The sequence below is a fragment of the Tamandua tetradactyla genome, chromosome X, assembly GCF_023851605.1.
Source record: "Tamandua tetradactyla isolate mTamTet1 chromosome X, mTamTet1.pri, whole genome shotgun sequence".
Classification (NCBI taxonomy): domain Eukaryota; kingdom Metazoa; phylum Chordata; class Mammalia; order Pilosa; family Myrmecophagidae; genus Tamandua; species Tamandua tetradactyla.
The window spans coordinates 109,242,163-109,269,431 of record NC_135353.1 but is presented as its reverse complement, the minus strand read 5'-3'; the positions used below and the strand labels follow the sequence as shown (position 1 = coordinate 109,269,431).

The following is a 27,269-nucleotide window of genomic DNA, read 5'->3' as shown; positions in this document are numbered from 1 at the left end:
TGGTGATAAAAAAATATTTAAGCCCTCTAGCCTCCTATATTCTGGAGTAGCTAAAAGGAAAAATTTGAGAGGATCGTAGCCCATGACAAATTCTGGGATCTGTTCTGCAACTCCTTGTTGAACAGTGCTTTGAAAACTATTGCTTTTTTATTTCTTTGGTTTGTATATGTTATACTATACAATAAAAAAAATTTAAAGGTGAAGTATAATGTGCTTGATATTAGTATAACTATCTCTACTCTTTTCTGTTGTTCTTTGCATGAAATATCTTTTCCCAACCTTTCACTTTCAACCTATTTTTGTCCTTGGGTCTAAAGTGAGCCTCTTTTAGACAACGTATTGATAGGCCCTGTTTTTTTTTTTTTTACATGGGCAGGCACCGGGAAATCGAACCTGGGTCCTCTGGCATGGCAGGCAAGCGTGCTTGCCTTCTGAGCCACCGTGGCCCAACCTAGGCCCTGTTTTTTAATCCGTTCTACTTCTCTATGTTTTTTGATTGGGGTGTGTATTAGTTAGAGTTCTCTAGAGAAACAGAATCCACAGGGAACACTCGCAAATATAAAATTTATAAAAGTGTCTGACACGACCATGGGAATGCAGAGTCCAAAATCTGCAGGGCAGGTTGTAAAGCCGATGATTCCAATGGAGGGTCTGGATGAACTGCACAAGAGAGGCTTGCCAGCTGAAGCAAGAAGAGAGCCTGTCTCTTCTTAATCCTCCTTAAAAGGCTTCCAGTGATTAGATTAAACATCATTCATTGAAGAAAACACTTCCCTTGGCTGATTACAAATGGAATCAGCTGTGGATGTAGCTGACATGATCATGATCTAATTCTATGAAATGTCCTCATTACAACTGACAGGCCAACCAGACAAACAGGTATCACCACTTGGCCAAGTTGACATGAACTTGACCATGACAGGGAGTTTATTCCTTTATCATTTAATGTTATTACTGTAAAGGCAGTACTTTCTTCTACTGTTTTGTCTTTTGGATTTTATATGTCATATCTTTTTTTTCTCTTTTTACCCTTATTGATGGTTACCATTTCTACACTCTTCTCCAAACTCTTCTCTCTTGTCTTCTTTTACCTTCCTTGGTGCTCCCCTTAGTATTCCTTATAGCGCAAGTCTCTTTTTCATAAACTCTCTTGGTATCTCATTGAAAAAATTTTAAACTCCCCCCTCATTTTTTAAGGAGAGTTTTGTCAGTTGTAGAATTCTTGGTTTGCAGTTTTTCTTTTTCAATATCTTAAATATATCATCCCACTCCTTTCTTGCCTTCATAGTTTCTGCTAAGAAATCCACACATAGTCTTATCAGGCTTCATTTGTATGAAAGCTCTTGCTGCTTTCATAATTCTCTCTTTACCTTTGACACTTGACAACTGATAAGTAAGTGCCTTGCAGTAGGTCTATTTCTGATCTATTCTTGGGGTACACTGCACTTCTTGCATCAATAATGTTATGTCTTTTATAAAAAGTTGGGAAATTTTCAATGATTATTTTTCCCATTCTACTTTATTCTCCTTTTCCCTTTTCTTCTCATTCTGGGACACCCATAACATAAGTGTTGTCATTTATTTTTATTCAAGCTTTCAAGTTCTTCTTAATGGTCACTCAATATCTTTATATTCTTCACTTGTCTTACCATATTTTCCTTCAAGTAATTGGTTTGATTTAGCATGTTGTTCTAGTTTGCTAGTGTACTAGTTTGCTAGCTTCCAGAATGCAATACACCAGAGACAGATTGGCTTTTAATAAAAGGAGATTTATTTTGTTATTTCTTCAGAGGAAAGGCATCTAACTTTCAACTGAGGTTCTTTCTTACATGGGAAGGCACAGGATGGTATCTGCTGGCCTTCTCTCCAAGCCTCTGGGTTCCAACAATTTTCCCCAGGGTGAGTTCTTTCTGCATCTCCAAGGGCCTGGATTGAGCTGCAAGTGCTGAGATGAGGTATTCTGAGCTGCTTGGACTGTGCTGTGTTGAGTGCTCTCATTTAAGCACCAGCCAATTAAATCAAACATCATTCACTGCAGCAGGCATGCCTCCTAGCCAACTGCAGATGTAATCAACAACAGATGAGGTTCATGTACCATTGGCTCATGTCCACAGCAATAGAAATAGGCACCCTCACCTAGCCAAGTTGACACCTGAATCTAACTACCACACATGTCTATTTGAACATATTTAATTAGTTGTTTCAACTCTTGTATCTTGCTTGAATTGTTAGTTTGTTCCTTTGACTGGGTCATATTTTCGTGCTTTCCAATATGACTCAATTTTTGCTGGTGTCTAGGCCTCTGACTTCCTTAACTCATTAATTCTAGAGCTCATTTTTTCCCTTTACTTAGGTTTTCTATTTAGTTGGTTGGTTCTGTTCTTAATCTGTTCTTTGACATTCAATTGATCTTATTCTAGACATCTAGCATAGCTTCTGTTTAACTGATCAGAATTTTTTGGCCCTTGTTTTTCTGCTTTTTGTTCTCCTTATATGGAAATACTTCAGAGGTAGAGTCTTCCCAGATATGATCAACCCCAATCAGATTTTCCCAGACAAGTCAGGACTGGGTCTCATAAACAGGGTGTAATCAGTGTAAAGGTTCCCTGAGGATGAGATACAGCAAGGTTCCAGTCTCTCCTGTAAGCCTTTTGACTTTGTAGTTTTCTTATCCTGTCCAGCAGGTGGTGCTTGTCAGCCTGTAACTCCCTCTCTACCCACTGTATAGTGGTACATTGCCTTTAATTCTCAGCAGACCCTCTCCTTGCCAGGGGCATGTTCGAGATAGAAGCTGAGGCAAAAGCTGGGCTTAAGGTGTTTCTGTTTTCCCATTCCTGAGATTTGAATTTGATGAATGAGATTGGCCACTTGTGCTGGGCCCACTTACCTTCTCCTTGGGGGAAGATATGACCTTTAGGGAATTATCTGCTTACCTAGCTAGTTACTTTGTTTCTGAGACATACCTTAACTCCATCCTTGCCTGGGAAAGTGCCAACAATCGAAAATGCTTGAGTCTTTCTTGAATAGACTGGGATTTTTTTTTTTTTTAATTTCAGAGTTGGTTCTCAGTCCCCTGGGTTGGCCGATCAAGGCCTAGAGTTGGTATATGGTTTTATGTGACCCTTTACCTTGGGCATAGCCCTTTTCCAGTATTCTGAGATCAGCCAACTCAAAAAGCCTCTTCTTTTGTTTTCCTTCCTGTCAGCCCTGAATTCTCTCTGCTAGGAGAGACCTCTATGTTCTTTTCATGCTTCTCCAGGTTTATCTGAGCTCAGAGCTTGTATTTAGCAGTCTGAATTATTAATTATATCTGCTATTGGAGTGTTCTTGACTCTCCTTCTCTACTTGTGACTAGTAGAGACTGCTTCTTTATCCCAAGGGGAAGTGACTTCAGAACAACCTTCCATGTCAGCAAAAGAGGGCAACAGCCTGTACAGTTTGGGAGACTTACAGTTCTGCATTATGATCTCCATTCCTTCACCCATTCCATACTTGTATATGATGTGTGTCTGGCCACAGAGATGCCCCAAACAGTTGTTCCAGACAGTTCCTGGATATTTGCTTGTTGCCCTAGTAGATGAACTAAATTCCACACCACTCTACACTACCACCATCTTGCCCCATGTACTCAACAAAATATCTTTAGGTCTTCTCAGCTTCTTTTTTTCTGAATAGTTTGAAACAATATCTGCCCTCAGAAATGAACTCCAAGTGATCTGAGGAACTTGCCAAAAAATATTTGAGTAAATAATTTAATCAAATTGCTCTATCCACATAACTGCTTCCAGAACCCACCTTACACTCTTGTGGTGGTCACTGTTGGGACCAGGCTCTGGCTATTTCATAACAAAAGATGACATAAAAATCTTCTTCCTAAGAACCATGGGGATACAAGACTGATCACTGATCACAGTTTTTGATTAGTAGATTCCAATCTCTGGGTCCTGGCTCTAAGGACAGCTATTAGCTTAACCTGCCCTGGACAAAGTTTTCAGCCCCATCCATGATAAAGATGACCACAGCCTTTGTTTCAACCCTTCTCAAATAAGGTCGGGGTAGTGGAGATTTAAATACAATGGTCTTCCTTGGGGTTACAAGGGGAATTTAGGTGAAAGGCTGCATTTTCTGGACATACCAGGAAACCTCAGCTTTGGGGAGCCATTAGAAAAGATTTTAGCACCTTGACACTTTCCACAAAACACTTTGCAGCCATTATGCACCCCTTTCGTGGGTCAATGGTCCTCTTTTAGCTCAGAAATACTGTCCCTCTTCCCAAGACTTTTCCTCTAGGCAAAAGCAACATGAGACAATAAAAGTAGTTAAAATCTATAGAGGCAAACAGCCTGGAACAAAGACCTGTTCACTTCAGATACCTTAGAGAGGGAGGTTTGTACCCTGCAAAACACAGGGGACAAAAGACTCTTGTAATCAGGGGGACTCCAAGACAACTAACAAACAAAAGTTTAGGGCAAGAGAAAGGTCCAGTTGACAGTTAAACCCCTGCAGAGTATATTCACCTAGGGTAAACTTTCCTGATAGAAGGGCTAAAGCTCAAGAAAATAAATAAAGAAAGAGAGATCCAAAAACAAACAAGCAAATGTACTTGAGTTGAAGACTACAATAATGAAAATGAAATGTTTTGGGGTGGGTCTCAACACTAGATAAGAACTGGCCAAAGAGAGAATCAGTGGCATCAAAGACAAGACTTGAAATGAGTCATGCTGAGGAGCAAAGAAAAAAATATTAAAAATGAAAATAGCCTGAGAGAATTTTGTTGTGCATCAGTCCTCCATCAGAAATCTTAGCCCAGGAAAATTCAAACTATTTTTTCTGGGCCTGTGCCTTGTCATAAGCTTGTGCTTGCTAGTGACCTTATGGGTTCCTCAGTTTACAGGCATCTGAAAGTCCCCACTACTTCCTGGAAACAGAACATCTCCCTTTCCAGGGGTTTCACTGCAGAACTTACAGTAGGTAAGCCTTTGCCTTAGGGAGACCACATCAATTGTTTCTTACACTACTTTCCTTTCCTCAGTCTTCTTTTTCTTGGAAGGTAAATTCTGGGAGGGCGGGTAAATCAGAGAAGGGTTTCTTCTTGGACTTTTCTAGCTGGAACAGGGTCAGAGACTGACAAGGGGCATGTCAGCCAGCTCCTAACTGCCTTGGGAAGAGTATGAGAGAATGGCCAGGAAGGGGGCATTTCTTCCAGCACATTCTTCCAGCACATTATAGCACATGTAACCCTTCAACACTCTTTTGCAGCATTTTTATTTATTTTTTTTATTATTAATTAACGGAAAAAAGAAAAAAAAGAAATTAACCCAACATTTAGAAATCATACCATTCTACATATGCAATCAGTAATTCTTAACATCATCACATAGATTCATGATCATCGTTTCTTAGTACATTTGCATCGGTTTAGAAGAACTAGCAACACAACAGAAAAAGATATAGAATGTTAATATAGAGAAAAAAAATAAAAGTAATAATAATAGTAAAAAAAACAAAAAAAAAAACAAAGAAAACCAACCAGACAGACAAAAACAAACAAAAAACAAAAAAACAACAACAAAAAACCTATAGCTCGGATGCAGCTTCATTCAGTGTTTTAACCTGATTACTTTACAATTAGGTATTATTGTGTTGTCCATTTTAGAGTTTTTGTATCTAGTCCTGCTGCACAGTCTGTATCCCTTCAGCTCCAATTACCCATTGTCTTACCCTGTTTCTAACTCCTGCTGGACTCTGTTACCAATGACATATTCCAAGTTTATTCTCGAATGTCCGTTCACATCAGTGGAACCATACAGTATTTGTCTTTTAGTTTTTGGCTAGACTCACTCAGCATAATGTTTTCTAGGTTCATCCATGTTATTACATGCTTCATAAGTTTATCCTGTCTTAAAGCTGCATAATATTCCATCGTATGTATATACCACAGCTTGTTTAGCCACTCGTCTGTTGATGGACATTTTGGCTGTTTCCATCTCTTTGCAATTGTAAATAACACTGCTATAAACATTGGTGTGCAAATGTCCGTTTGTGTCTTTGCCCTTAAGTCCTTTGAGTAGATTCCCAGCAATGGTATTGCTGGGTCGTATGGCAATTCTATATTCAGCTTTTTGAGGAACTGCCAAACTGTCTTCCACAGTGGTTGCACAATTTGACATTCTCACCAACAGTGGATAAGTGTGCCTCTTTCTCCGCATCCTCTCCAGCACTTGTCATTTTCTGTTTTGTTGATAATGGCCATTCTGGTGGGTGTGAGATGATATCTCATTGTGGTTTTGATTTGCATTTCTCTAATGGCCAGGGACATTGAGCATCTCTTCATGTGCCTTTTGGCCATTTGTATTTCCTCTTCTGATAGGTGCCTGTTCAAGTCTTTTTCTCATTTTGTAATTGGGTTGACTGTCTTTTTGTTGTTGAGTTGAACAATCTCTTTATAAATTCTGGATACTAGACCTTTATCTGATATGTCATTTCCAAATATTATCTCCCATTGTGTAGGCTGTCTTTCTACTTTCTTGATGAAGTTCTTTGATGCACAAAAGTGTTTAATTTTGAGGAGTTCCCATTTATTTATTTCCTTCTTCAGTGCTCTTGCTTTAGGTTTAAGGTCCATAAAACCACCTCCAATTGTAAGTTTCATAAGATATCTCTCAACATTTTCCTCTAACTGTTTTATGGTCTTAGACCTAATGTTTAGATCTTTGATCCATTTTGAGTTAACTTTTGTATAGGGTGTGAGATATGGGTCCTCTTTCATTCTTTTGCATATGGATATCCAGTTCTCTAGGCACCATTTATTGAAGAGACTGTTCTGTCCCAGGTGAGATGGCTTGACTGCCTTATCAAAGCTCAAATGTTCATAAATGAGAGGGTCTATATCTGAGCACTCTATTCGATTCCATTGGTCGATATATCTATCTTTATGCCAATACCATGCTGTTTTGACCACTGTGGCTTCATAATATGACTTAAAGTCAGGCAGCGCAAGACATCCAGCTTCAGGATGTTTTTTTCCCTCAGGATGTTTTTAGTAATACGGGACACCCTGCCCTTCCAGATAAATTTGCTTATTGGTTTTTCTATTTCTGAAAAATAAGTTGTTGGGATTTTGATTGGTATTGCATTGAATCTGTAAATCAATTTAGGTAGGATTGACATCTTAACTATATTTAGTCTTCCAACCCATGAACACGGTATGCCCTTTCATCTATTTAGGTCATCTGTGATTTCCTTTAACAGTTTTTTGTAGTTTTCTTTATATAGGTTTTTTGTCTCTTTAGTTAAATTTATTCCTAGGTATTTTATTCTTTTAGTTGCAATTGTAAATGGGATTCGTTTCTTGATTTCCCCCTCAGCTTGTTCATTGATAGTGTATAGAAATGGTAAAGATTTTTGAATGTTGATCTTGTAACCTGCTACTTTGCTGTACTCATTTATTGGTTCTAGTAGTTTTGTTGTGGATTTTTCCGGGTTTCCAATGTATAGTATCATATCATCTGCAAACAGTGATAGTTTTATTTCTTCCTTTCCAATTTTAATGCCTTGTATTTCTTTTTCTTGTCTAATTGCTCTGGCTAGAACCTCCAACACAATGTTGAATAATAGTGGTGATAGTGAACATCCTTGTCTTGTTCCTGATCTTAGGGGGAAAGTTTTCAATTTTTCCCCATTGAGGATGATATTAGCTGTGGGTTTTTCATATATTCCCTCTATCATTTTAAGGAAGTTCCTTTGTATTACGATCTTTTGAAGTGTTTTCAACAGGAAAGGATGTTGAATCTTGTCAAATGCCTTCACTGCATCAATTGAGATGATCATGTGATTTTTCTGCTTTGATTTGTTGATATGGTGTATTACATTAATTGATTTTCTTATGTTGAACCATCCTTGCATACCTGGGATGAATCCTACTTGGTCATGATGTATAATTCTTTTAATGTGTTGTTGGATACGATTTACTAGAATTTTATTGAGGATTTTTGCATCTATATTCATTAGAGAGATTGGTCTATAGTTTTCTTTTTTTGTAATATCTTTGCCTGGTTTTGGTATGAGGGTGATGTTGGCTTCATAGAATGAATTGTGTAGTTTTCCCTCCACTTCAATTTTTTTGAAGAGTTTGAGGATAGTTGGTACTAATTCTTTCTGGAATGTTTGATAGAATTCACATGTGAAGCTGTCTGGTCCTGGACTTTTCTTTTTAGGAAGTTTTGGATGAATAATTCAATTCCTTTACTTGTGATTGGTTTGTTGAGGTCATCTATTTCTTCTTGAGTCAAAGTTGGTTGTTCATGTCTTTCCAGGAACCCGTCCATTTCATCTAAATTGTTCTATTTATTTGCGTAAAGTTGTTCATAGTATCCTGTTATTACCTCCTTTATTTCTGTGAAGTCAGTAGTTATGTCTCCTCTTCCATTTCTGATCTTATTTATTTGCATCCTCTCTCTTCTTCTTTTTGTCAATCTTGCTAAGGGCCCATCAATCTTATTGATTTTCTCATAGAACCAACTTCTGGTCTTATTGATTTTCTCTACTCTTTTCATATTTTCAATTTCATTTATTTCTGCTCTGATCTTTGTTATTTCTTTCCTTTTGCTTGCTTTGGGATTAGTTTGCTGTTCTTTCTCCAGTTCTTCCAAGTGGACAATTTTAATTCCTGCATTTTTGCCTTTTCTTCTTTTCTGATATAGGCATTTAGGGCAATAAATTTCCCTCTTAGCACTGCCTTTGCTACATCCCATAAGTTTTGATATGTTGTGTTTTCATTTTCATTCGCCTCGAGGCATTTACTAATTTCTCTTGCAATTTATTCTTTGACCCACTCGTTGTTTAAGAGTGTGTTGTTGAGCCTCCACGTATTTGTGGATTTTCGGGCACTCTGTCTATTATTGATTTCCAACTTCATTCCTTTATGATCCGAGAAAGTGTTGTGTATGATTTCAATCTTTTTAAATTTGTTAAGACTTGCTTTGTGACCCAGCACATGGTCTATCTTTAAGAATTATCCATGAGTACTTGAGAAAAAGGTGTATCCTGCTGTTGTCGGATGTAATGTCATATAAATGTCTGTAAAGTTTAGCTCATTTATAGTAATATTCAGATTCTCTATTTCTTTGTTGATCTTCTGTCTAGGTGTTCTGTCCATTGATGAGAGTGGTGAATTGAAGTCTCCAACTATTATGGTATATGTGTCTATTTCCCTTTTCAGTGTTTGCAGTGTATTCCTTACGTATTTTGGGGCATTCTGGTTTGGTGCGTAAATATTTATGATTGTTATGTCTTCTTGTTTAATTGTTCCTTTTATTAGTATGTAGTGTCCTTCTTTGTCTCTTTTAACTGTTTTACATTTGAAGTCTAATCTGTTGGTTATTAGTATAGCCACCCCTGCTCTTTTCTGGTTGTTATTTGCATGAAATATCTTTTCCCAACCTTCCACTTTCAACCTATGTTTATCTCTGGGTCTAAGATGTGTTTCCTGTAGACAGCATATAGAAGGATCCTGTTTTTTAATCCATTCTGCCAATCTATGTCTTTTGACTGGGGAACTCAGTCCATTAACATTTAGTGTTATTACTGTTTGGATAATATTTTCCTCTACCATTTTGACTTTTGTATTATATATATCATATCTGACTTTCCTTCTTTCTACACTCACCTCCATACCTCTCTCTTCTGTCTTTTTGTATCTGACTCTTGTGCTACCTTTAGTATTTCTTGCAGAGCTGGTCTCTTGGTCACAAATTCTCTCAGTGACTTTTTGTCTGAGAATGTTTTAATTTCTCCCTTATTTTTGAAGAACAATTTTGCTGGATATAGGAGTCTTGGTTGGCAGTTTTTCTCTTTTAGTAAATTAAATATATCATCCCACTGTCTTCTAGCTTCCATGGTTTCTGCTGAGAAATCTACACATAGTCTTACTGGATTTCACTTGTGTGTGATGGATTGTTTTTCTCTCGCTGCTTTCAAGATCCTCTCTTTCTCTTTGACCTCTGACATTCTAACTAGTAAGTTTCTTGTAGAACACCTATTTGGATCTAATCTCTTTGGGGTGCACTGCAATTCTTGGATCTGTAATTTTAGGTCTTTCATAAGAGTTGGGAAGTTTTCAGTGATAATTTCTTCCATTAATTTTTTCTCCTCCTTTTCCCTTCTTTTCTTCTTCTGGGACACCCACAACATGTATATTTGTGCAGTTCATATTGTCCTTGAGTTCTCTGATACCCTGTTCAAATTTTTCCATTCTTTTCCTGATAGTTTCTGTTTCTTTTTGGAATTCAGATGTTCCATCCTCCAAATCACTAATTCTATCTTCTGTCTCTTTAAATCTATCATTGTAGGTATCCATTGTTTTTTCCATCTTTTCTGCTTTATCCTTCACTTCCATAAATTCTGTGATTTGTTTTTTCAGTTTTTCTATTTCTTCTTTTTGTTCAGCCCATGTCTTCTTCATGTCCTCCCTCAAGTTATCGATTTCGTTTTTGAAGAGGTTTTCCATTTCTGCTCATATATTCAGCATTAGTTGTTTCAACTCCTGTATCTCATTTGAACTATTGGTTTGTTCCTTTGACTGGGCCATATTTTCAATTTTTTGAACGTGATCCATTATCTTCTGCTGGCATCTGGGCATTTAGTCAGATTTCCCTGGGTGCTGGACCCAACACTTTGTAAGATTTTTTCTGTGAAATCTCTGGGATCTGTTTTTCTTATCCTGCCCTGTAGGTGGCGCTCGTGGCACACGTCTGCGGGTCCCACCAGTAAAAGGTGCTGTGGGTCCTTTAACTTTGGAAAACTCTCGCCGTTGGGAAGGTTCGCCAGCCGAAGCGGCTTGGAAGAGTGCCATCTGGCCCAGAGTCCGAACGCGGGGAGGTTCGCCGACCGCCGCAGCCTGGAAGAGCACCAGTCTGAATTTCCTAGTCGGCCCAGGGCACCAAGCATGGCGGGAGGGCGCCAGCTGCCGCGACCCGCCCAGGAGAGTGCACCGTTCCCGGGGAGTCACGTGTTTGGAATGGCCTCCCTGTCACGGTTCTCTGCAGCCTGGGGATTTCCGATCCAATTCTCTCAGTTGGTCCGGGGGGCCACACGTGGTTTGGGTGCCAGCCGCCACGGCTTGAAGGGACCGCCTGTCCAATTCTCCCAGCCGCCCCAGGAAGGGGGAAGGGAGGAACTCCGCCCGGTGAAGCCCGCGCCCCTCAGCGATCTCACCGGAGCAAGTTCTCTCAGCCAGTCCGCCATTCCAGGATAGGGTACGCTGTCTTTTTTATCTCTGTCGTGGCTCTGGGAGCTGTTCTGTATCGTTTCTACTCCCCTAGTAGCTGTTCTGGAGGAGGAACTAAGATCCACGTGTCTTACTAAGCCACCATCTTCTCCGGAAGTCTCTCTTTTGCAGCTTTGAGGAAGTGTAATGTCTGTAGTATACTCCACTACCCTTGTCCAGTGTAGATTGGAACAGTTACCACCCTCAGAGCCAGGCTGCCAGTAATCTACCAAAGTTGATAATCAAAAGTTGGATTGATTATCCACCCATGTCCACCCCTGTTCTTGGGGAAGTGGATATTGATGTCTCTGCTTGCACCAGCAAAGTGCACCAGAGGTCAGACCACACTGCACCCTGCCACAAGAGTGGTGGATAGGTAATTTTAACTTCTGTGCAGAGACCAATTTATTGGTATGTATTGTAATTTACAAGCCTCCCTCCTGCTCTTTGATGGTTGCTGAACAGTGCTCTATTGTACTCCAGAGTTTCAAAAATGGATGATTCATACAGTTCTTACCTGTTTAGTTGTTGTTCTGATAGAGGGACTTATCCCAGGAGTATCTTCCTCCATCATCTTCACACATTACTCTCCACAACTCACTCTTGAACAACTAATGTTTCAAAGCAGAAATTACAAGAGGAATGAGGAAATATCTTGAAGCAAATGAAAACAAAATGCAATATTCCAAAACTTATAGGATGCAAGAGGTAGTGCTGAGAAGGAAATTGATAGCTCCAAATGTTTACATTAAAGAAGAAGGAAAATCTCAAATCAGAGACCTAACCTTACAACTGGAGGATCTAAGAAAAAGAGAAGCAAACTGAACACAAAGGAGATGAAAGGAGAAAATATCAAAGATTAGAGTGGAGATAAAGAAAGCAAATAACAAAAATAAGATATAGAATCAACAAACCAAAATTTGGTTCTTTCAAAGCATAAATAAAGTTAAAAAGGACTTCCTGGAAGATGGCGGCTTAGTAAGGCGCGGATCTTAGTTTCTTCTCCAGGACACCTACTAGGGGAGTAGAAACGATACAGAAAGCGCCCAAAGCCACAACAGAGATAAAAAAAGACAGCGTACCCCATCCTGGAACGGCTGGCTGGCTGAGAGAAGCAGCTCGGGTGAGATCGCCGAGGCGCGCGGGCCTTACCGGGCGGGGTGGCAAGCGGCCGGAGTTACTCCCTTCCCCCTTCCCGGGCCGGCTGGGAGAATTGGAGAGGTGGTCCCCTGAAACCAAGGCGACTGGCGCCCACACCACGTGCAGCCCCCGGACCAACTGAGAGAATTGGATCGGAAACCCTCAGGCCGCGGAGAACGGTGACCCCGTGACTCCCGGGGAACGTGCACTCTCTCGGGCGGGCCGCTGCCGCTGGCGCCCTCCCGCCACGCTTGTTGCCCAGGGACGACTAGGAAATTCGGACGGGCTCTTTCCCTGGCTGCGGCGACCAGCAACCCTCCCTGCGTTCGGACACCCTCCCTGCGTTCGGACCCCGGGCCGGCTCAAGCCGCTTCGGCAAGTGAACCCCCAGGACGGCGAGAGTTTTCCAAAGTTAAAGGTCCCACAGCACCTTTTACTGGTGGGACCCGCAGACAAACGTGTGCCACGAGCGCCACCTACTGGGCAGGATAAGAAAAACAGAACCCAGAGATTTCACAGAAAAATATTACAACCTTGCTAGGTCCAACACCAAGAGAAATCTGAATAAATGCCCAGACGCCAGCAGCAGAAGATAACCGTAAACGCTCAAAAGATTGAGAATATGGCTCAGTCAAAGGAACAAACCAATAGCTCAAATGAGACACAAGAGCTGAGACAACTAATGCTGAATATACGAACAGAAATGGAAAACCTCTTCAAAAATGAAATCGATAAATTGAGGGAGGACATGAAGAGGACATGGGCTGAACATAAAGAAGAAATAGAAAAACTGAAAAAACAAATCGCAGAACTTATGGAAGTGAAGGATAAAGTAGCAAACATAGAAAAAATAATGGATAGCTACAATGATAGATTTAAAGAGACAGAAGATAGAATTAGTGATTTGGAGGATGGAACATCTGAATTTCAAAAAGAAACAGAAACTATAGGGAAAAGAATGGAAAAATTTGAACAGGGTATCAGGGAACTCAAGGACAATATGAACCGCACAAATATACGTGTTGTGGGTGTCCCAGAAGGAGAAGAGAAGGGAAAAGGAGGAGAAAAACTAATGGAAGAAATTATCACTGAAAATTTCCCAACTCTTATGAAAGACCTAAAATTACAGATCCAAGAAGTGCAGCGCACCCCAAAGAGATTAGACCCAAATAGGAGTTCTCCAAGACACTTACTAGTTAGAATGTCAGAGGTCAAAGAGAAAGAGAAGATCTTGAAAGCAGCAAGAGAAAAACAATCCATTACATACAAGGGAAACCCAATAAGACTTTGTGTAGATTTCTCAGCAGAAACCATGGAAGCTAGAAGACAGTGGGATGATATATTTAAAATACTAAAAGAGAAAAACTGCCAACCAAGATTCCTATATCCAGCAAAATTATCCTTCAAAAATGAGGGAGAAATTAAAACATTCTCAGACAAAAAGTCACTGAAAGAATTTGTGACTAAGAGACCAGCTCTGCAAGAAATACTAAAGGGAGCACTAGAGTCAGATACAAAAAGACAGAAGAGAGAGATATGGAAAAGAGTGTAGAAAGAAGGAAAATCAGATATGATATATATAATACAAAAGGCAAAATGTTGGAGGAAAATATTATCCAAACAGTAATAACACTAAATGTCAATGGACTGAATTCCCCAATCAAAAGACATAGATTGGCAGAATGGATTAAAAAACAGGATCCTTCGATATGCTGTCTACAGGAAACACATCTGAGACCCAAAGATAAACATAGGTTGAAAGTGAAAGGTTGGGAAAAGATATTTCATGCAAATAACAACCAGAAAAGAGCAGGAGTGGCTATACTAATATCCAACAAATTAGACTTCAAATGTAAAACAGGTAAAAGAGACAAAGAAGGACACTATATACTAATAAAAGGAACAATTAAACAAGAAGACATAACAATCATAAATATTTACGCACCGAATCAGAATGCCCCAAAATACGTGAGGAATATACTGCAAACACTGAAAAGGGAAATAGACTCATATACCATAATAGTTGGAGACTTCAACTCACCACTCTCATCAAGGGACAGAACATCTAGACAGAGGATCAACAAAGAAATAGAGAATCTGAATATTACTATAAATGAACTAGACTTAATAGACATTTATAGGACATTACATCCCACAACAGCAGGATACACCTTTTTCTCAAGTGCTCATGGATCATTCTCAAAGATAGACCATATGCTGGGTCACAAAGCAAGTCTTAACAAATTTAAAAAGATTGAAATCTTACACAACACTTTCTCGGACCATAAAGGAATGATGTTGGAAATCAATAATAGGCAGAGTGCCAGAAAATTCACAAATACGTCGAGGCTCAACAACACACTCCTAAACAACGACTGGGTCAAAGAAGAAATTGCAAGAGAAATTAGCAAATACCTCGAGGCGAATGAAAATGAAAACACAACATATCAAAACTTATGGGACGCAGCAAAGGCAGTGCTAAGAGGGAAATTTATTGCTCTAAATGCCTATATCAGAAAAGAAGAAAAGGCAAAAATTCAGGAATTAACTATCCATTTGGAAGAACTGGAGAAAGAACAGCAAGCTAACCCCAAAGCAAGCAAAAGGAAAGAAATAACAAAGATTAGAGCACAAATAAATGAAATTGAAAACATGAAAACAATAGAGAAAATCAATAAGGCCAGAAGTTGGTTCTATGAGAAAATCAATAAGATTGATGGGCCCTTAGCAAGATTGACAAAAAGAAGAAGAGAGAGGATGCAAATAAATAAGATCAGAAATGGAAGAGGAGACATAACTACTGACCTCACAGAAATAAAGGAGGTAATAACAGGATACTATGAACAACTTTACGCTAATAAATACAACAATTTAGAGGAAATGGACGGGTTCCTGGAAAGATATGAACAACCAACTTTGACTCAAGAAGAAATAGATGACCTCAACAAACCAATCACAAGTAAAGGAATTGAATTATTCATCCAAAACTTCCTAAAAAGAAAAGTCCAGGACCAGACAGCTTCACATGTGAATTCTACCAAACATTCCAGAAAGAATTAGTACCAACTATCCTCAAACTCTTCAAAAAAATTGAAGTGGAGGGAAAACTACACAATTCATTCTATGAAGCCAACATCACCCTCATACCAAAACCAGGCAAAGATATTACAAAAAAAGAAAACTATAGACCAATCTCTCTAATGAATATAGATGCAAAAATCCTCAATAAAATTCTAGTAAATCGTATCCAACAACACATTAAAAGAATTATACATCATGACCAAGTAGGATTCATCCCAGGTATGCAAGGATGGTTCAACATAAGAAAATCAATTAATGTAATACACCATATCAACAAATCAAAGCAGAAAAATCACATGATCATCTCAATTGATGAAGAGAAGGCATTCGACAAGATTCAACATCCTTTCCTGTTGAAAACACTTCAAAAGATAGGAATACAAGGGAACTTCCTTAAAATGATAGAGGGAATATATGAAAAACCCACAGCTAATATCATCCTCAATGGGGAAAAATTGAAAACTTTCCCCCTAAGATCAGGAACAAGACAAGGATGTCCACTATCACCACTATTATTCAACATTGTGTTGGAGGTTCTAGCTAGAGCAATTAGACAAGAAAAAGAAATACAAGGCATCAAAATTGGAAAGGAAGAAGTAAAACTATCACTGTTTGCAGACGATATGATACTATACATCGAAAACCGGAAAAATCCACAACAAAACTACTAGAGCTAATAAATGAGTACAGCAAAGTAGCAGGTTACAAGATCAACATTCAAAAATCTGTAGCATTTCTATACACTAGTAATGAACAAGCTGAGGGGGAAATCAAGAAACGAATCCCATTTACAATTGCAACTAAAAGAATAAAATACCTAGGAATAAATTTAACTAAAGAGACAAAAAACCTATATAAAGAAAACTACAAAAAACTGCTAAAAGAAATCACAGAAGACCTAAATAGATGGAAGGGCATACCGTGTTCATGGATTGGAAGACTAAATATAGTTAAGATGTCAATCCTACCTAAATTGATTTACAGATTCAATGCAATACCAATCAAAATCCCAACAACTTATTTTTCAGAAATAGAAAAACCAATAAGCAAATTTATCTGGAAGGGCAGGGTGCCCCGAATTGCTAAAAACATCTTGAGGAAAAAAAACGAAGCTGGAGGTCTCGCGCTGCCTGACTTTAAGGCATATTATGAAGCCACAGTGGTCAAAATAGCATGGTATTGGCATAAAGATAGATATATCGACCAATGGAATCGAATAGAGTGCTCAGATATAGACCCTCTCATCTATGGACATTTGATCTTTGATAAGGCAGTCAAGCCAACTCACCTGGGACAGAGCAGTCTCTTCAATAAATGGTGCCTAGAGAACTGGATATCCATATGCAAAAGAATGAAAGAAGACCCATATCTCACACCCTATACAAAAGTTAACTCAAAATGGATCAAAGATCTAAACATTAGGTCTAAGACCATAAAACAGTTAGAGGAAAATGTTGGGGGATATCTTATGGATCTTACAATTGGAGGCGGTTTTATGGACCTTAAACCTAAAGCAAGAGCACTGAAGAAGGAAATAAATAAATGGGAACTCCTCAAAATTAAACACTTTTGTGCATCAAAGAACTTCATCAAGAAAGTAGAAAGACAGCCTTCACAATGGGAGACAATATTTGGAAATGATATATCAGATAAAGGTCTAGTATCCAGAATTTATAAAGAGATTGTTCATCTCAACAACAAAAAGACTGCCAACCCAATTACAAAATGGGAAAAAGACTTGAACAGACACCTCTCAGAAGAGGAAATACGGATGGCCAAGAGGCACATGAAGAGATGCTCAATGTCCCTGGCCATTAGAGAAATGCAAATCAAAACCACAATGAGATATCATCTCACACCCACCAGAATGGCCATTATCAACAAAACAGAAAATGACAAGTGCTGGAGAGGATGCGGAGAAAGAGGCACACTTATCCACTGTTGGTGGGAATGTCAGATGGTGCAACCACTGTGGAAGGCAGTTTGGCGGTTCCTCAAAAAGCTGAATATAGAATTGCCATATGACCCAGCAATACCATTGCTAGGTATCTACTCAAAGGACTTAAGGGCAAAGACACAAACGGACATTTGCACACCAATGTTTATAGCAGCATTATTTACATTTGCAAAGAGATGGAAACAGCCAAAATCTCCATCAACAGAAGAGTGGCTAAACAAACTGTGGTATATACATGCGATGGAATATTATGCAGCTTTAAGACAAGATAAACTTATGAACCATGTAATAACATGGATGGACCTAGAGAATATTATGCTGAGTGAATCCAGCCAAAAACTAAAGGACAAATACTGTATGGTCCCACTGATGTGAACGGACATTCGAGAATAAACTTGAAATATGTCATTGGTAACAGAGTTCAGCAGGAGTTAGAAACAGGGTAAGACAATGGGTAATTGAAGCTGAAGGGATACAGACTGTGCAACAGGACTAGATACAAAAACTCAAAAATGGACAGCACAATAATACCTAATTGTAAAGTAATCATGTTAAAACACTGAATGAAGCTGCATCTGAGCTATAGGTTTTTGTTTTGTTTTGTATTGTTTTGTTTTGACTTTACTATTATTACTTTTATTTTCGTCGCTATATTAACATTCTATATCTTTTTCGGTTATGTTGCTAGTTCTTCTAAACCAATGCAAATGTACTAAAAATTGATGATCATGCATCTATGTGATGGTGTTAAGAATTACTGATTGCATATGTAGAATGGTATGATTTCTAAATGTTGGGTTAATTTCTCTTTTTCCGTTAATTAAAAAAAAAAGAGAGAGAAGGGGTAATTGGAGCTGAAGGGATACAGACTGTACAATGGGACTGGATATAAAAACTCAGAAATGGACAGCACAATACTACCCAATTGTAATGCAATGATGTTAAAACACTGAATGAAGCTGCATGTTAGGTATAGGTTTTTTGTTTTTGTTTTTTTTGTTTTTTTTTTCTTTCTATTATTGTTTTAATTCTTATTCTGTTGTCTTTTTATTTCTTTTTCTAAATCGATGCAAATGTACTAAGAAATGATGAATATGCAACTATGTGATGTTATTAAGAATTACTGATTGTACATGTAGATTGAAATGATTTCTAATTGTTTTGTTAATTCTTTTTTTAATTAATAAAAAAAACAAAAAAAAACAAAAAAAAAGTTAAAAATTTTAGCAATGTTGATAAAGAAAAATGAGAGACAATGCAAATAGCTTAAATAAGAAATGAAAGGGAGAACACTACTAACAACCCTGTAAAAATAGAAGCAATTATAAGTGGATACTACAACAATGTTCACTCATAAATTGGATAACATTAATGAAATGAAGAAATTCTTAGAAAGACACAACCACTTACACTGACTCAATAAGATCTCAACAAACTAATAAGTAGAAAAGAAAAGCCCAGGCTCAGTTGCCTTCACTGGAGAATTTTAACAAAAATTTCAGAAACAATAAATACAATTCCTACTCACACTCTTTCAAAAAAATTGAAGAGTAGCAAACAAACCCTAACTCATTCAATGAAACCAATGTAACATTAATACCAAAGCCATAATAAAGACACTACAAGAAAAGAAAACTATAGATCAATATATTTATTCAAAAATTCTCAACAACATAGTAGCAAGCCAAAATCAACAGTATATTAAAATAAATAAATTATAAAATAGGCTTCATCCCTAAAATGCAAGGGTACTTCAATATAAAAATGTCAATTAATGTAATACCTCACATTAATAGAATTAAGGAAAAAATCCACATAATCATCTCAATTGATGTAGAAATTGCATTTTCAAAATCCAATATGACTTTTTTATATAAATATTTAATCAACTGGAAATAGAGGGAAACTTTTTCAATGTGATGAAGGACAAATATGAAAAACCCACTGTTAACATCATACTCAATGGTGAAATGCTGAAAGGTCTCACTCTGTGATCAGGAACATGACAGACTTCGATTGTCACGATGTTATTTAACATTTTACTGGGGTTTCTAGCCAAACAATTAAGCAAGAAAAGGTAATAAAAGACATTTGGATTCGAAGGGAAGAAATAAAGCTGTCCTTATTTGCAGATAACATATCCCATATAGAAAATTTTGAAAAATTTACAACAAAGCTTCAAGAATTAATGAGAAAATTCAGCAAAGCAAAACTCAAAAGTAGGGGTGGAACAGTGAAGCCAGGTTGTTGTTCCAGCCGACAGGCCTGGGAGAAGTGCAGTTTTGCAAAAGAGGCAATCACTAGGGATGCTGGGGCTGACTCTCCACACCAATAGTTGCTGCTGGTGGTGACAATGTCAAATAATGGCCTAGAAATTCAAGATAAACTCCCATCCCCTCCAATGAGAAACACCAGCACTATGATTCGAGCTGGCAGCAAAGATGCTGGAACGCTAAACTACACTTCCAAACATCTGCCTCCAAACCGAGAGAAGAAGAAAATGAAAGACTGAGTTTAATAATTCATCTTACTCGGAGATAAAACAAATAAAAAGAAGGGAAGGAATCACCAGATATTTCTCTTCTTTCAGATTTTGAACACTCAGTTCATGTTGGTTTTGATGCTGTCACAGGGGAGTTCACAGGATACCAGATCAGTGAACCCATTTGCTTTAGACATCAAATATCACCAATTGGAGTAGAAGAAAAATTCTCAGGATGTTCTGGATGTGTTGAATTTTACAACACAAAGAAGACCTCCAACAGTCAGAAGTACATGAGCTTTACAGATAAATCAGCTGAGGATTATAATTCTTCAAACACTTTGAATGTGAAGGCAGTCTGAGTCACCTGTAGTGCCACCAGTTTTACAAGATGAAGATGATGATGCTACCCCCTCCAGTGACTGATTCACACCTAGAGCAAACAAAATCCATGTACACACGGTTTCTGATTGAACTGCTTTCTATTACTCCAACCCGGGACGTAGCTACATCCTTCATTTCATCTACTGAGAACAACACCACCCAGCCAGATGTTCTTACCCAGAACACTGAGAAGCAGAAGAAGTCTAAAATGTCTGATGAGGAAATCTTGAAGAAATTACAGAGCATAGTGAGTGTGGGTGATCCTAAGAAGAAATATGCATAGTTTGAGAAGATTGGAAAAGGTTCTTCCGGTATCTTGTACACTGCAATGGATGTGGCAACAGGACAAGAGGTGGCCATTAAGCAGATGAACCTTCAACAGCAGCCAAAGAAAGAGCTGATTATTAATGAGATTCTGGTTAGGAATGAAAACAAGAACCCAAATATTGTGAACTACCTGGACAGTTATCTCATGGGAGATGAGCTGTGGATTGTCATGGAATACTTGACAGGAGGCTCTTTGACAGATGTGATGATAGAAACCTGCATGGATAAAGGCCAGATTGCAGCCATATGCCAGGGGTGCCTGCAGACTTTGGAGTTTCTACATTCAAACCAGGTCATTCACAGAGACATAGAGAGACAACATCCTGTTGGGAATGGATGGCATTGTCAAGCTGCCTGATTTTGGATTTTATGTCCAAATCAGCCCAGAGCAGTGCAAATGGAGCACCATAGTGGGAACCCCATACTGGATGGCACCAGAGGTTATGACACAGAAGGTTTATGGGCCCAAGGTTGACATATAGTCCCTGGGCATCATGGTTATCAAAATGATTGAAGGGGAGCCCCCATACCTCAATGAAAACCCTCTGAGAGCCTTGTTCCTCATTGCCACTAATGGGACTCCAGAGCCTCAGAACACAGAGAAGCTGTCAGCTATTTTCTGGGACTCTTTGAACTGCTATCTTGAGATGGATGTGGAGAACATAGGTTTAGCTAAAGAACTGCTGCTGCATCAGTTCCTGAAGATTGCCAAGTGTAGTATTCTAGTTTGCTAGCTGCCAGAATACAACACACCAAAGATGGATTGGCTTTTAATAAAAGGGTATTTATTTTATTAGTTCTTCAGAGGAAAGGCAGCTAATTTTCAACTGAAGTTCTTTCTTGTGTGGGAAGGCACAGGATGGTCTCTGCTGGCCTTCTCTCCAGGCCTCTGAGTTCCAACAACTTTCCCATGGGTAATTTCTTTCTGCATTTCCAAAGGCCTGGGCTGAGCTGTGAGTGCTGAGATGAGGTATGCTGAGCTGCTTGGGCTGTGCTATGTTAAGCTCTCTCCTTTAAGTACCAGCCAATTAAGTCAAACATCATTCATTGCAGCAGGTATGCCTCCTAGCCGACTGCAGATGTAATCAGCAACAGATGAGATTCACGTACCATTGGCTCCTGTCCACAGCAACAGAACTAGGTGTCTTCACCTGGCCAAGTTGACAACTGAATCTAACTGCCACACCAAGTCCCTCTGGCCTCACTCCACTGATTGCTGCAACAAAGGAGGCACCCAAAAACAATCACTAATATCACACTCACCTCAACCTCATTGTGCCAATCCTTCTGTGAAATAAATGTTCAATTCAGAGTTCCCAACTCCTGATGCCCTTTCTTCCTTGCCTTGCCCCTCCCATTTCCTAGTCTAGAGTTTTCAAGACTTGATCCTTGGGAACCATGTGTCCATCTTTGAAGAGCTCTGCAACTGGTATGACTAATCAGATCATGGTCATTCCTAAATAAGGAATTTCCTTCCAACTTGTGGAGGTGAAGGAGGTTTGTGATCAAGGGTTTATATTAATAAACTTGGAATCTTTTTTCTACATAACAAAATCTCCTCTTTCCACCAAATCAGTTCTTGGCTGCATAAATTTTTGGCTTGATAACTGAAAAAAACAACAGTTTCTCTATACATCATTAATGAGCTTTCTACAGAGGAAATGAAGGAAAAAAATCCAATTACAATAGCTACTAACAGAAACAAATATCCAGGAATAAATTTAACCAAGGATAGTGAAGATTTATACTTGGAAAACTGCACAATATTACTAAAAGATAAGTGATGTCATCAACATGGTGACTTTAGACAACCTCTGTAAAACTGCTCCAGACTGAATGAATAAAAGGAGAAATCCCACTTGCTTAAAACTAGGAAGGATGGTAGAGATGGAAAAGGACTCCACAAATGCTGAATTTAAGAAAAAAGGTCAGGAAGGAAACTTCCATCCTTGACCTTCCAGTCCCCTTCCCTCCCCAATACTCAGTCTCACACAGCTTGGGATTTCTCAGAGGGAGCAGCCAGATTCCTCCCTTCTCCCAAAAGGGACATAGATTATAGAGGCACTAGCAGCAGTGGGTTAGAGCCCCACATTATCCAGGCACAGGGAACCAAATCCACAGAGACTGAGGGTGGAACACAAGCTGCTGAGAATTGCTGCATATAAAAGGGCCCCCAGAGAATGGGAGACCACACTAGAACTATGGAGAGCAAAAGGCACAAACACTCAATACAGTTACTGTTGGCTGAACTACCTAAACACACAATTGACTTTTCTGGAGTGACCCACATTTCTGTATTGATGCCATCCGGTTGTCTAGTGTGTGATACCCTAATATGGAGGAAACCAGAAGGAGAAAACACTCACAGAGAAAAAATGGAGATAATTGCACTGCTGTAAGACAGGAGAGTTCCAGAACTGAAAAGTATAAGGAAATGTGGTACTGAATGAGGGAGAAAATTTAAATAAATCAGCAGCTGAGGAGAAAATTCTGCACAAAAACAAACAAAACAGGTCAGGATTCTCAGAGAAAGAACAGAGGAAGGGAAATTTTCTCCTGGAGATGAAACAATTACACAAAATGTGCACCTTAAAAATTGTACCACATATATCAAGCAAGAATCAAATGAAGAAGACTTGAGAAAATCTGATCACTTAAACTCAGGCTATTCTAAAGGATTAAAATAAGTTGAATAAAGCATCAAAAAAGAGCCTTAAAACAGAGTCAATCCACAATAAATATTAAGCAAGAGGTAGAAACTTACCTTAAGTTAACTTATGAAGATAATCAGATGCCTTGAAATAAGCAAAAAAAAAAAAAAAAAAAAAAAAGAAGCAATACCAAGAAACAAAAAACATGGCTCAGTCAAGAGAACAAATTAAAACCTCAGAAAACACACAGGATTTGAAACATAGTATCAAAAAAGTTCAAACAAATCTCCTAATCCAGTTAACAGAGAAGAAGGGTAGAGGAATGAATCAGTGAACTAGAGGACAAAACAATCAAAATCTTACAGTTAAATAGAAAAAATCTTACAGCTGGAAGAAAAGATAGAGAACAGAATCAATTGTGCACTATCTCAGGGGTTTAAGTGACAGCACTGAGTGCACAAACATACATGTGATGTATGCCCCAGAAGGAGAAGAGAAAGAAATAAGAGCAGAAAGAATGTTTGAGGAAATAATGGCTTAAAATCTCCCAATTTGTATGAAAGACAAAAATATACATATCCAAGAAGCACAACATACTACAAATCCCCAAATCCTAATAGACCTACCCTGAGAAATATATAAATCAGAATATCAAATCTCAAATATAGAGAACTCTGAAACAACAAAAGAAAAGCAATTCATCACATACAATGAATCATCAATAACAATAAGTACTGATCACTCATCAAAAACTATGGAGGCTGCCATGCAGGAAACCTGGGTTCAATTCCTGGCCCATGCACTTCCCCTCCCACCATTTAACAAATGGTGCTGCAATAATGGTAGAGTCACATGGGAAAAAAATGAAATGTGATCCCCACCACACAGCATACAAAAAAAAAAAAAAACTATGGAGGCAAGAAGGCAGTGGTGTGACATATTTAAGGTACCGAAAGAGAAAAACTTCCAGCCAAAAGTTGTTTATCCAGCACAACAGCCCTTCAAAATGAAGGACAGTTTAAAATATCCACGGACAAACAGAAACTCAGAGAGAACTTCAACAAAAGACCTTGCCATACAAGAATTTCTAAAGGGAATTCTGCAGGTTGTAAGGAACAGGAGAGAGTGGCTTGGAATAGTGTGAAAAAATGATTATTAGTAATTGCAAATAAAGGTAAATGCAAAAACCCAAAGTACTATAACTTCTATATATAACTCTAATATTTAATTCCTATAGAATTATAATACAATTGAACAAGAAAAAGACATATTTCTTGATAATGGGCATGCAAAATGTAAAGTGGTAAATTGGGACAAAATAACATAAAGATGGGGAAAAGAGGAATATGGTAGTAAAGAACACATATGCTATTGAAGCTAAATATGTATCTTTTCAAATTGGAAGGTTATAGATGTTGGGAGTGTAATATGAGTCCCAAGGTAACCACATAAAGAAAGTATTTTTGAAATATAGAGGAACGGAAATGAAAATGGGAGCAGTGAGATACACTACAAAAAATTAAGTATACAGAAAAGGAGGTGGCAAATGAAATGAAAAATACATGGCAAAAACCAAAGGATGTGTTCTTTGGAAATGTACATGGAAGTATCAAATGATCTAGGAACATAATGTATGCAACCAACTCTCAAATGCTCAGAAAATAAGTAGATAGATATATAAAGAAGAAAGAAAGAAAGATGCAGCAAATGTGTCAAAATATTAAAATTAGTGAATGATCTGGATACTGGAAGTTGGAGGTATATTGGAGTTTTCTGTATGGGCTTTGTATTATTTTAATAATTGTCTTGTAAATTTGAAATTAGTTCAAAATTTAAAGTTTAAAGAGAAAAAAACAAAGAACAAAATGGCTATAGTAAGTACTTCTTTTACAGTAATAAAAATGAATGATAATGGATTAAACCCCTGAATCAAAAGACACAGATTGGCAGAATGGGTAAAGAAAGCATGAGCCTAATATTTGTTGTTTAAAAGGACCCACCTTAGACTCAAAAACAAAAATAGGTTGAAAGTGAAACTTTGGAAAAAGATTTTCCATGTAAATAGTAAGCAAGCAAAGAGCTGGTGAATCTATACTATTATCAGCCAAAAGAGACTTTACATCAAAAGATGTCATGAGACAAAAAAGAAATATATATATATTCAATGCAATTTCATTGAGATATCATATATTCACACATGATATAACCACCCAAATTGTACAATCAGTGGTTCACAATATCATCATATAGCTGTGAATTCATCTTCAAAATCAATTTGTAAACATTTTCATTACTCAAAAAAAGAACAAAAATGGAAAAGGCCACCAAACACATTCTATAAACCCAATGCCTATTATACTTTTGTGTAGGTTTTTTCTTACCCTTCTGCCCATATATTATATAAAGGGAGTGTCCATCTCAAGATTTTAACAATCACGTGGTCACACTTTAAAAGCTCTGTAATTATTCAATCATCTTCAAGAAACAAGGCTACTGTCTCTAAGCTGACATGGCAAGTGAACCCACTGCCCTTTCCCACCACATGGGACATAATTCCCAGGGGTGTAAATCTCCCTGGCAGTGTGGGACAGAAATCCCAGGATGAGCTGGGTCCTGGCATCAAGAAATTGAGAAAATCTTCCTGACTAAAAGGGGGAAGAAAGAAATGAGAAAAAATAAAGTGCCAATGGCTGAGAGTCTTCAGTTGAGAGGTTATCTTGGAGGTTATTCTTATGTATTAATAGATATATCTTTTCAGTTTATCATGTATTTGAGTGACAGAAGGGAGGTACCTGAAACTGTAGAGCTGTGTTCCAGTAGCCTTGTTTCTTGTAGATGATTGTATGAAGATATAAGGTTTTCAATGTGACTGTATGATTGTGAAAACTGTGTCTGATGCTCCCTATATCTAGGGTATGGACAGATGAGTAAAAAGTATGGATAAAAATAAACAATAAGAGGAACAAAGATTAAAATAGATTGGGTAAATAGAAATATTAGTGGTCAATGAGAGGGAGGGGTAAGGGGTATGGTATGTATGAGTTTTTCTTTTTTCTTTTTATTTCTTTTTTCTGGAGTGATTCAAATGTTCTAAAAAATTATCATGGTGATGAATAATACAACTATGTGATGATATTGTGAGCCATTGATCATACACCACATATGGAATGTTTTATGTTAAGGATGTTTGTGTATGTTTTATCAATAAAAATATTTTTTAAAAAGAATCAAGGCTATTGGATTACAGTACTACAGTTTCAAGCATTTCCCTCTAGTACTGCAATGCACCCAAAACTGAAAGGGATATCAATATACTGCATAAGAATAACCTCCAAAATGCCTCCTAGGCTCTACTTGAAATCTGTACCACTGAAACTCAATTTTGTTTCATTTCTTTTCCATCTTTCAGTAAAGAAGACATCCTCACTACCATGATGCCATGGCAAGTCTTGTTCCCTGGAGTCATGTCTCTTCTTGCCAGGGAGAGTTACACGCCTGCGAGTCATGTCCACATAGTGGGGGAGGACAGTGAGCTTACTTGTCAAGTTGAGAGGCCACATTTGAGCAACAAAAGCATTCTCTGTGGGTGACTTTTAGTTATAATCATAAGTAGGCTTAGCTTTTCTTTGCAGGAATAAGTTTCATAAGAGCAAGCATCCAGATTGAGGGCCTGGCCCATCAACTTGGCAGTCCCCAATTCTTGCAAGAATATCAAGAAAACTTCCTTCACCTGAGGGAGTTTAATATTTCACCTTTTCCCCAACAAGGGGACTTTGCAAATAATTTTAATCTTCTGCCCAGATTACTCTGGGATGTATCATGGCATGCCACCAATCTGTACAAACCAACAAGATCTTGCTGCTTATTCAAAGTTCCATATAATTATGGTGTTCAAATAAGCTGACCATACAAATTAGATTAGATATTGTGCTACCAAAAATATAAATTTTTCACCAAATAAACATCTCTTTCTCTGGTCTT

General features: G+C 38.1%; 1 pseudogene; it reads left to right on the top strand.

Annotated features, from left to right (window-relative positions):
• Nucleotides 1-19,797: 19,797 nt before the first annotated feature.
• Nucleotides 19,798-21,888, top strand: LOC143670543 (serine/threonine-protein kinase PAK 1-like; annotated as a pseudogene).
• Nucleotides 21,889-27,269: the final 5,381 nt, after the last annotated feature.